Genomic DNA, 12,196 nt, shown 5'->3' on the forward strand with positions numbered 1-12,196 from the left:
GTCATGTGGCTTGTGACAATTAGTTTTTGCTTCAACACAGTGATTGACTGTTTTGACTGATAAAAATATCAAGCCCATCCTTTTTGATAGGGGCGATATGCATTAACCAGAGTGAAAAGCCAGCAACAATAGGTTTCTGTCAACCAAACAAGAATAGAAATGTCATTCCTGTCAGAGTGCATACTGACCAAAGTTCTCCCTCTGTCTCTCATTCCCTGGCTCTCTCTGTCTCCCTCTTGACAGAAACTCACTTTGACGATGTGAAAGGAAGGCTCCGTTTCTTCCATTATTCAAAAAATTTTAGAGCTTGATTTTAGTGTGAGACCCAGACACCCCTTATGTCAGTGGTGGCCTTGCCTGGGTGTGGAAAACCAGTGCCCAGAATGCACTGAAACATTTATGCTGGGTTATTTCTACTTCAAGGAATTTCCTTCTTTATTAATATATTTCAATGATGCAACATTGTGCAAATTCATCTGGCTGAATTATTCATTAATTGAAGAAATAAAGTCGCTGAGTGTGGATCAGCATCATGCTCATCATATTTCCCTAAACATTAATGGCATAGAATCTCATGTGATTATATAGTTTGCATTTGAGGAAATGGCACATGTAACATCAACTGCTGCTGACATTAAGGAAAACATTAGGGACCAGAAAATAGGCCTGTGCTAATTCATGAAATTGTATTATTAGTATTTCATAATGTTAAGTGGATGCATGCAGAGAGGCATCATGGTGTATTGTAACCTATATTACACCACTGCTTTTTGGGGAGTAATAAAGAAACATGATTAGTCCTGCTCTGGAGAGCTGACTTGGAGTTTTGCCTAATTCTCCAGCACGCTCTTACTGCACGGTTATCACCTTAGGGATGATTGGAAATGCTTTTTCTCATTGGGCATCACAAATCACTTACGCTGTAAATTAATAGCAAAACAGATAGTGAATGGAAAATGAATATGCTGCTAACCCCATGCATATTCATTTTCAAAATCATTTAATTTGTGAACGTGCAAATCACTACACTTGAATTGGTGAAAATCTAGCAATTATCTCAACACCATCTGTGTTAGTTGTGAAAGCAGTACATTAAGCACATGGTATCTCCTTTGTGCTCTTGGGTTGATGGGTATGTAAATCAAAGAAGATAGCATGACAACATTGGTAGCCAGTGTAGAAGTCCCTCACAGTTTACAGGCCCTCTACTAAAAAAGTGAAATACTGGGTCAGAAAGTTGGTGACAACAGCCAAGGAATAGGCAGATTTCCACTCTCTGAAGTATATCATCAAATTGCTGAAAGCATACATTAGCTGAATAGAGGGAAATTACTGTAATTTCGCAAAGCAATTGTGGAACGTTTGTTGAGGTGAGATTTGCAGTATTGGTTTTGACAGGCACATCACCGCCCCTTGTGGCATTAGCTTTGCACAGTCACTTTCTTATCTCTCACACTTTTTATCTTGTCTTGCCTCCACCCCCCCAAAGACCATGCTTGTGCTTTGAATGCTTCAGTAAGAGAGGATAAGCTATGCTTTCCCAGTCACACATATCAAATGCTTGAGACACCAACAGCTACAAAGACTTGCGGCATCCACTTTGGTCTCCAAATTGGGATTTACGTAGAGAAAGTGAGAGAGAGCAACAGAGAGAGAGCAAGGGAGAGAGAGAAAGACAATTCCTTAAAAGAGGCTTATTATGAAGAAATATCCTTGACAAAGCAAATAGAATAATGTGAATATACTTGCCACATATTTACTAGATGTTTCATTTAATGTATCCAGTATTTAAATAACCTTCAAAGGAAGGCAACATGAGCATTTTTTTTTTATCTGTTAAGTAAATATATTACATTTATTCTTCATTCATCAGTCAAGGTTAAATAATGAAATGTTCAGCTTGTTGAGTGATTAAAAACAGACCAGAAAAGCCAATATATAACAGTAACATCTTTGCGTAGAAGTGTTTTCCTGATATAGGCCTATTGTGGATATTTCTCTAGTGCTGTAGCAGAGGGTGTCCGTAACTTTAATTGGGATTGTAAAAACTCAAGTTGTACACTTTTTCCCCCAAAACGTTTTAAATTCCAAATTTGTCCTCTACAAAATTTATTATACCACATTCATTACTGGGGATGTTTTCACAAATTTCAAATGCCGATCGTTTATAAAGCACTATAATTCACTGTACTTGCCGAGGAACTTTAAAACCCTGTCGAATGTGAGAACTAGCTTGTTGTGAAAGATCATTATTAATGGCACCAAATGACCCTGAGTGTTCTTGCAAAGAGCCCAATGGAGCAAAGTGCCAATGCTTGATGATGATAATGATAACTTCAGAACTGAGCTAAAACTGACATTAAAAATTAACTGACTTACACGTCTCCCACATTAGCTGCAGTTTCGGCACATTACCATAGTGATTCGAAGTGCAATGGCACAGCGCAGCTTACAGTTCCTGACCCTTTGTACACTGGGGTGCCAAGCCATCGGCTCATATCAGCCTGCCTGATCTCAAGTTCATTTCAGGGAGATTAGCAAAAGTTTTAATAAAGCTTGTTGCCCGGTAAGGTCAATTAACTCTCTGACCATGCAGATGTGACAAATTCATTGCCACTGCTTGGGAGCTGCGACGTGGTGATATACCGGGCCACCAGTCACTTGCAGCTCGTTGAGAACGCCGGCTTCATGGGGTCTCTTTAGTGGCTTCATATTCTGAGTGAGATTTTTGAGACCAGTAGTAATCTGACATAGGGCATTTTGATACTAGGCACAATCATGACAAAAGATTTAACTGTGATGTGAATTGTAACCAAGGACTGCTACATTACATCAAAAGTTTGTGTTAACAGAAGAATTCTAGTTAGACCAAATCAACATCAAATACAACCACCTTAAAAAATAAATAAATAAATAATAAAAAATAAAGCAATTTTAGGTGGACAGCACCTATAAATTCATACACTACATTAAATTAGTCATTCTAATGTAGACTTTTACTGCAATCCTTTGCACAGCTATCTCTTGTCATCTATACACATTAATTAGGCCATAACTATTATGTAGTTAGCCTAAAGCCCTATTTGGATGGGATTAGTTTTACAAGGGGAGGTGGGGTAACAATCATCCGTAATTTTAATCCCGAATGCCCGTCTGTAATTTTTACGTCCCGTGTGCAGTGCCAGTAAACGTTCTGTCCACTTTTACCTCCTGTAAAATGCCCAGTAAAAATAACCCCAGGTTAAACTAGCCCCATCTGAATTGACATCCCTGAGATTGTTGGCAAATATTGTGTCATTTCGTCCTTTAGGAAAGGACCATCTGCTCAAATTGTACTTGAAAGTGGCATTCACCCCAAACTGAGATAAGACCAAAAGTGTCAACTCTGGTCCAGTTGGGACTTTTCTTCGCTCTTGCAGCCACTTGTTATTCTTCAAGCACGTCAGCGTCAGTTGTGGAAGTTCTCACTTGCAAGAGTTAATGTTAACTTCTTACAGTATGCTATTTTAAATGCTTAAACAAGGCATTCAGTATAGCCTAAATGTCTTGATATATGAATGCTTCATCAGCATTCATCAAGGGTCATGTAGATCCAAAAACCCCATGCTTCCATTTCTCGCCCCTGTGAGTACCGAAATGCTCCGACACAGCTGTAGACAGCTTGTGGGTGGGTGCAGATTCAAGCTGCCTTGTAAGCTCCTTTGCCTTCACCTACTTAGGAAAATATAACACCCAGGCGCAGTATGTTTGAAAAAAAAAAAATGAATGATGTACTACGCCACCCCTCACCATTTGGCATCCTAGGCGGCTACCTATATTGCCTACGCTACTGACTGCCACTGGGCAGGACCCAAAGGTTAAGACCCTGTTGCAGTCAAAGATGTTTATCATTAAATAGCTTTTGCACACCTTTGTTCAACATTTATTCAGTGGGTCTTGATGAAAAGGGAGTGTCTTCTGCTTTCCCCTCACTGGAAAAAATAAAGCAGCTTACTCTACCTCTGTTTAAAGTAGGCCACTTGCAAAGTGATTTTAGTCTAGAAAGAGAGAGAGAAAGAGAGGGAGAGAGAGAGAAAAGAGCCTACATTGTCAGCCTTGTGTGAATAAATCTTATGTTTGAAGGGGATTGCAGGTGGCGACCATTGCTTCTCATGCTGGAAATGTGGGTTTCACTCTACTTACAGGGGCATGAAAAAATATGTTGAAATAAATTTGGCCTACTGTCTTCCATCAGCTACTTGGGGGCATAAAAATAGAAAATAAGACTAGGCGTGCCAAGTGGTGGCTGGGTCATGGTGAATGGACAGTGTTAGAAATCTTGCCCATGTTAAATATTGCTCCAGCACAAATGGGAAACCACAAGATTCAGTGCAAGAACAGCGTGTCACGTTCAAGCACAGATCCAACTGAATCAGCTGGGGAAATGAACCAGTGTGTCTTAATTGACCGAGTGATGTCAAGCACACAGTCCATCAAACTGTAAACATGTGTTCTCTGTTCTCATGTTCTTGCAAAATTCATTCCTTCCAAGGCAACTTAATGATATACAGTAGGTTTCTCTATGGCTAAAGCTAGCAACCTCAGCTGACAAGCCATTGGATAAGACGTGTTTGGTACAGGGGGTGCTGACACTCTCCAATTGCACACAGTATCACTAATAATCTGCTGCTATCCATGATATTTAAAAACAGAAGGGCTTGTCAACAATTCTATGTGCCCTGTAAAATAAGTCAGAAATAACACTCAAGAAATGCAATCAATGAGGTATTGGCTGGTGCACCATATTAACTCTTTATCACATAGGCCTACATGTCTCAAAGGACTGTACACAGAATGAGCCTAAGTAGATCTAACTGATCAGCAGTCAACCACAGAACAGAATGATATAGGACAAACTTCAGGAAAAGTACAAGACACACAAAAGCACATTTTAGCAAGACATAACAGCCTACATATTCTACATAGCCTAACCTACCCGGCAACAACAGCCTCAATGTATAGGCTACAAGGAAAAACTTCCAGGAAAACCTTGTTATGCCAAAAAACACATAATACACATAGGGCTGATTAATTACAGGCAGGTGACCATGGCCTCCACTTAAACAAATAAAAACAACAGAACAACCAAATTAACTACTCACCAAGTCATCATCAATCATTAATTAAATTTAATTAAAATCAGAAATGGCCTAAAATACATCAAAACCACACTAATGCCCCATCTCACTATACTGAACAAACAAGGCATAAACACAATTTGCAAGCAAGTTTTGGTCTCTGCCACAATGGGCCTACAGCAAAGACTGAGTTAATAAAGCAAAAACAAACAAACAAACCGCAAACCACGCTGAAACCGTATTCACTCAGTCAACCACAGCCACCCATGTATCCAAGTGAATCCACACACATATTAAAACTTGATCTTACCTTATTTGAGGACCAGGGCCGGTTGAGTGATTACAAGCTCCAAATGTTGCTTTTCTCAAAGGTGTTAACCGGTCTCACGTTATCCTCTTGGGTTAAACCCTCTCTCCACAGTCCTCCATATAATGCAGCCTCTTCCTTTTAGCAAACCAACTTGGCTTGAAGGGCGACAAAAAGTTTCTTTTCCAAACCGCCGCGCTGAGAAACTAATATTCCCCAGCTGGTGACGCTGCCGTTAGCTGGTGGCTGTGCAGCAGCTCGTGCGCTGGCCTCAGGTTAGCAGGTTAGCTTCTGCATCCCTTCTGCCATGCTAGCTCCAACGGTGCTTGCCCGGTCCACAGTGGATGCAGAAGTAAAACGCCGCTAATGACATTAATAATGTCTCCCTCTTACTGAACACAGTCAGCCCCTCTTACTTTGGCTTGGATTGATGAAAAAATCCGAAATTCTCTTTTGAGCGATGTCTACTGCTTCCAGCTACTCTAATCACATGACATGACCACATGAAAGGTGTTATTATATTCACATTAAAAATCTTATTTCTTAATTGTTTAAATAATAAGACACATGTATTATGTTTCTTATTAATTCAGCTATTTATTTATTTATTTCACCCCCACCAAAAAAGTAAGATTCAAACCCTGATTAGTACTTCCCACAGCTCTGCCAACATACCATGTAGTCTGCTGCACTGACAGACTATTTACAGTATTATTATTAATTTCAGCATTAGGCTCTTGGCAATATGATGTCAATATGTTGTCAAGACTATAAACAAACACAGATCCTGTACAGGCCCACTAATTCCTGGAATACACTTGCAGGATACAGTATGTGATAAGACACCCTCTAGAGGCCATCTCAAGTGTTGATGACTGACTGACCTGAATTACCTCTTGATGCCCCCAGCTGGACCGTGGGAAAACCAAACTGATGTTAAATTAATATAGCCAGAAGACCTTCACTATTTCAGGCAGCAAGCCAGAGACAAAGCAACAGCTCACGCCTCCACTGGACGAGCCACGCTCATCACCGACCCTGCTTAGTAAATTCCAGCATGGTAAAAATGCTGTGCTGGTAGAAATTAATAGGTTAGCTATTAGTGACCTGCACTCAAGACTATGTGGCATATTTAGTCAAATTCTACAGTATGTTTTTTTTAACTTCTTATTCAGACAGCATTTTTGAAGGGTGACTGTTTCACTTGGTTCTTAGCAAATGTGTGATAATGCTGTCATGGAAATTAGCTTTGGGTTGGTGTACGAGACCAAGAAAGCAGATGTTTTACCACGGCAAATACATACAAGCCACCTGTCTTCAACCACTGGCTAAGGAGTAACTTTTACACACTGTGGTGGTATATGGGATTCTTGTCTCTCATGCTCTTATGCAAAATTGTAATACAGAATGAAAATAGATTTTTTTTGGGCGTCTCTTCGGCTATGTAGCCTATACAAAGCTTTGCTTCAACATAATACTGAAAGAAAGCTTGATGCTTGATGGTAACCCAAATTTCGTAGGTGTCTCACAGGTCGCAAGGTTAAGAGTTTTATTTTGATGTTCATGTTTTCTTGGATAGAGTTGCTAGATAATAAGAATGCATGTTGCCATCTTTTTAAATCCCTCCACCACAGTACATGGTATACAGGACATTATGTTGTGGTGGTGGAATCTGTGTGTCTGTTTGTCTGCGTGTGTAGACACATTCTTGTGATCCACAACAAGATAGAAACGTCATACTTTCACCACAGGTACCCCCTATAAAGTAGATGATCTGATTAGATTCTGAAGTACCTTGCTGCATAAATTTGCATATTAATGAGGAAAATGGCAGGACATTAGGCAGCTCAAGTGCCTCTTGTTTTCGTACATAATGTGATTGTCTCATCAGGAATTTCTAATTATTCTTGATAGCCAGACGTTTTTGCCGGCTTAGACTTCCACTGACATGTCTGTCTGCCTACAGTGATAGTTTTGATGAACTTTGCAATTTTCTCTCGTGTCGTTGTCTTAGAAGTCTTGTTTACTGTCCACACATGAAACAAACAAAGATAAGCACATTTCTATGGAAGCTATCTTAAGGGTAGCAGGATATTGCCGTAACATTTCACTGTTCTCTATCCATTCTAATTCTACGGTGTAATCAACCTGTAACCACTCTGCTACTGTATAGTTTCACCATTCACTGAAACTCCTACTGGGGCCTAATAGTCTGCAAACAGCAACAAACATGTCTGCACTTTTGTGGCACACACTTTCCCAGACCCACTCTCAGCCCATTCCTCCCATTTAAAATTTTGAACACGTCAATCAACTGAATTCTATCCAGTTGTCAGCGGTGACTGGCAAAGGTGCGATCAAAGAATAAACTGAAATTTGGCCATCTCAAATAGGGCAGGAACCTTTTCTTTATCATGTTTCAACCTGTCTATATTATTTATCTAAGATGTCCTGCAACATGCTTGTCTGCCAGTCTACCCAAGGTTGTTGCTCTTTAATTTGGCACAGACTGTCTAATCAGATCATTGTGTGAGAAGATGGCTGAAGCCGGTGTCAAGGAAAGGACAGCTGACAGGGATGTGGAGGTTGATAGACAATGGAGGGGAGAGAATACACACCAGAGAGGCTTTTGAGACAATATAAATAAGCCTATGCTCACATAACACAATTTCAATTTTGTGTAACACATTTCACTTTGAAAGATTTACAGAATTTATTATTGTTGCTTAAATAATGCTGTAATGCTGCCAATCGCCTTATTTAAGTGCCAGTAGGTGCTTTGAAAATGTTAACAAAATTTAAAGGATGCAGGCAAACAAACACCATGAAACTATCTTGACTTCTATTGTTGAAATGGAAAGAAATACATTTTGTCTTTTGACAATGGCTTTTTTAGTCACTGTGAGTAATTACTAGATGAGATATGAATATACAGTCTAGATCTAATTTGAAAATTGATTCTAATTCCATTAGTTCTATAACTCCAGCTCTTGTGGTTTTAGCCTGAATGTGTTCAAATGGCTTTCAAGTGGCAATTTGAATGCGTCTGAAACCAGCAATATCACATTTCTAAATACACCATTTTGTTGCTACTTTCAATGTGCAAAATGATGGCCTTGTTAAACATTTCACAGGGTGAACTTGGCTGCTTCTCATCCAAACTCCTGCAATTCCATCTCATCAGCAGATCACACTATTATCAACTGAATCATTAAGCCAAATTAATGATGCATGATATTCAGCGTGGTTCACTGTCCAAGGTTCTGCCTTGTGGAGGTTAAATTCTTAGAATACTGTGTGTATGCAAGAGAGAGAGAGAGAAAAAAAAGTATTACTTGGTCGAAGCATGGATGAGGTTCATTAGATATTAACCTTAGGAAAGGGCTGATATTAATTATACCTATCAGACCAGTTCAAAGGATATTTTATCTATTTGCTTGCTTTGCCTCGGCTATTTTGCCTCGCAGTCAAGAGACTTTTTCAAGTCAGCGACAGTGTGTGAAGATGGCTATCCATGTAGCTGGTTATGGTTTTACTTTGACACGTATACTCAAGTGACCTCATTAGTGGTGCAGATCCAATGGGTATCAGAGACTGCCTTGCATGCGATGTAGGACCCGGCTCTCCCTTTGCACCATCAGCACGGTTAACTTTGGAAATGCCCCTCTAGATTTATGTCTCAGTTTGCTTTGTGAATCAAGGTCATGTCAATGACAGATTGGACGGTGCTTTTGTGCCTGAATTTAGCCCCTTTATCGCTTTAAATCACTGCCTTAAGGCTCCAAATTGAGAAAACAGCCAGGGTCTCATTTCCAAAACCATCTGAGCATAATAAGTATGAGCTGTCCAATGGCATTTATGTGTCGATCTGGTGGAGTGCATAGATGGAGTGCAGGCGCCGCCAAGGACCCATTATTTCAGACCCCCACAGTTCCAGGGAATTGCGAAGTTGCCTCTCCACTTACCTCAGCACATTTTCATTTGCTGTATTATCATATGTGGGTTGTAACCCATTTGTGGCCAAATCTTTCTCCAGGAGTTCATGTATGTAACTCTTTTAGTAGTACCCCATAAGGACATGCTCTGTATTTACTTCCCTGTTTATTTCTTTTCATGTTTGATGAAATATGTATTCAGAGGCATGCTTATATTGTGTGTCTAGGTGCAAATGCTGTGATACCTCCAAAACTGGGTTTTTATTTATTGGCAGGTACAGTAGAACATACTGGGTCCCTGGAGCTGCCCATTAGGACACACACTGAATACCAGGACTGTGATGTGGAGACTGGCTGTGTTCACTTGGATGTGCAGTAGGGGTAATACCTAAATGAGTTCAATTTCATACAGTAGGAGTTGTAAGAGTGTTGTGAACGAGAAAATGTGTCCATACTCTGGTAGAATCTCCCTGGATGCTGTCAGGCTTTCGCTTAAGATCAGTCTCCCATTCACTGCCAGTGGAAAAGCTCCAGACTTAGTCTCTAGTTGGCACCACAGAGGAGTTATGTGTTCTCTTGTTTTTGGCTTTGAGAGAGACATTCAATTTTACAAATCTACTGGATTTGTATTTGTATTTCACACTTCAATATGCCCCGTCCCAACCCCCACCCACACACCACCCATTGCATAGGTCTCCAATACTTTACGCTTTGCTGTGCAGAGGCTATCGTCTTTGCTTCTTAATGGGTCAACACGCATTACCATAATATGAGCCGACTCAAGGGGCTGATCAAATAATCCATACCATACCGCTTTGACTTTCAACATTCAACAGCAGAACTGAAGGCCAATGACAAAATAAGACATCAACTTGGATATCAACTGGGCAGTGGGCAGTTGTACAATACACCTATTTCAGAATAGTTCCTTGTCTATTCTAAGTGCCTTTGTCTTTTCTATTATATTCTGCTCCCAATAACGCCAGTGGAATCCATTTCCATTAGCAGTGGATTGAGTCAGGTGCTGTTTGTGATCTTGGTTATCCCAAGACAAGTCATAGAGCCTCCTTGAACATCAATTCAACTTTATATTTCTCTAAACTTTGATTATGAAGGAAGGTGCTATGTGGGTTACAAAGACTTATTGATATTCTGATCCCAAACTGTCTCAAACATCATAAAAAATGGGCAGAGTTAACGAGCGCAGTGTAATAGGCTGCAGCACCCGACTCCTCTGAAAAGAGAGAAGTTATGATCTATTCTCTTTGGCTGCTGCGGAGCCTTTGACCCACTCTTTGTTTATCTCATCGCACTACACGATTCCCACCTCGCCTTGTCTCACACCAGTGGGTTCTTCATGTTACTAATGGCAGGCCTGGCCTAAGAGAGGGTACTTAACCAACAACTGGCATTTGGCACTGTTTTATCATTAGACACGCATGTCTCTAAAATGCAAGCTCCAAGGAGCAGAATAATTATACAAACCAATCCTCGCTGTTGTTAATTAGTCTGTTCTGTGGCTGGGTTGAGGTGTCACCACTGCAGGTTGGAAGATGCAGGTTCCTGGTGGAGGTTGATGGAGAATCTCAGCATGCTACTAGGAGGCTGTGTAAGTGCTTCTAAGAGCCCATATGCTTCCTGCAAACATTTCTGACTCATCATTGTCAGAAGCACTTTGCAGGTGGATGTTTTGTCTGGTCTCATGTGGGTTTTGATGCTATAAACCCACCATTCGCATAGAGTGGAAAATGCAGTCTTGTGAAATTATCAAAATGTACTACGCAACTCGATCTGGTTGCAGCATGGGTTTTGTAGTTGCACTAAATACAAAATGAATCATTTATTTTTAACATGACATAGACATGCAGAACAAATGGTAATATCAGTAATTCATTAGCATAGAAAAGTAGTTTACTAATAAGGTGACTAAAGCTGACTATTATCCCCTCCTGAGCCTAACATCTTTATAGCACACATTTCTTTGAAGTCTAAGCACTTTGCACCACAGTTCTTTCCGTGTGGTGATTCTCGGCGTAGTCGGAGATGACGGATGGGTTTTGAATTTTGACTGACACCATATTCCTTTACTCAATATGAACTGTAACCTTCCACTGTCATTTTTTATCTATTCATATTAGACGTCTGAATGGCAACCTTGGGGAAACTTTGTCCTGCCCACCTTTGTTTGAATAGGAACACAAAGCTTTAGTCACTGAACTGGTGTTATGATAATGCATGGCACCCCTCTGTGATATACAAAATTGGTTTTGACAACAGGGGTGCTTCTGGAGTCATACTGCCTAAGACCACAGATTTAGCATGTAACACACATCACCTGGTAAGAATGCAGGAGTGTGTGTGTGTGTGTGTGTGTGTGTGTTGGGGGACTATTCCTGAAAGATGTGAGTGGCCAAGAAATTCATAAAACACGTCGTTTTCCCTGACACATACACTCGCTCGCTTCTCCCTGCGGATCTCCCCTCTAGTTGAGGGAAATGTGCCCTTGACAGTCTCAACGTCAGCTGTGATTTTGTCACTCAGTGGGCGAAATACAGTGTGGCGCGCTAGACCTCTTGGATGCTAATGACTAGGGGGAGGGGGGAGGGGCAGTCCTATCCCCCCCCCCCTACCTCCTACCCACTGATAACTCAAGGGTCTAGTTAGAGTTAGCAGCTCTTCAACAACTTTAGGAACCCCCAGTCTTTCAGGTGGGAAATGTTACAGTAGGCTCCCATATATCTGACTCTCATTATAGCATCTCTTATAGGCCATATAGAGAGTTATGAAGAATCTAAGCTAGCTCATTATTTTTTGAGGTACAGTGAGTTTCCTCCTTT

The sequence above is a fragment of the Centroberyx affinis genome, unplaced genomic scaffold, assembly GCF_046629955.1.
Source record: "Centroberyx affinis isolate AG114_WGS23_722 - 3 ecotype Tasmania unplaced genomic scaffold, CSIRO-AGI_Caff_v1 ptg002365l_1, whole genome shotgun sequence".
NCBI lineage: Eukaryota > Metazoa > Chordata > Actinopteri > Beryciformes > Berycidae > Centroberyx > Centroberyx affinis.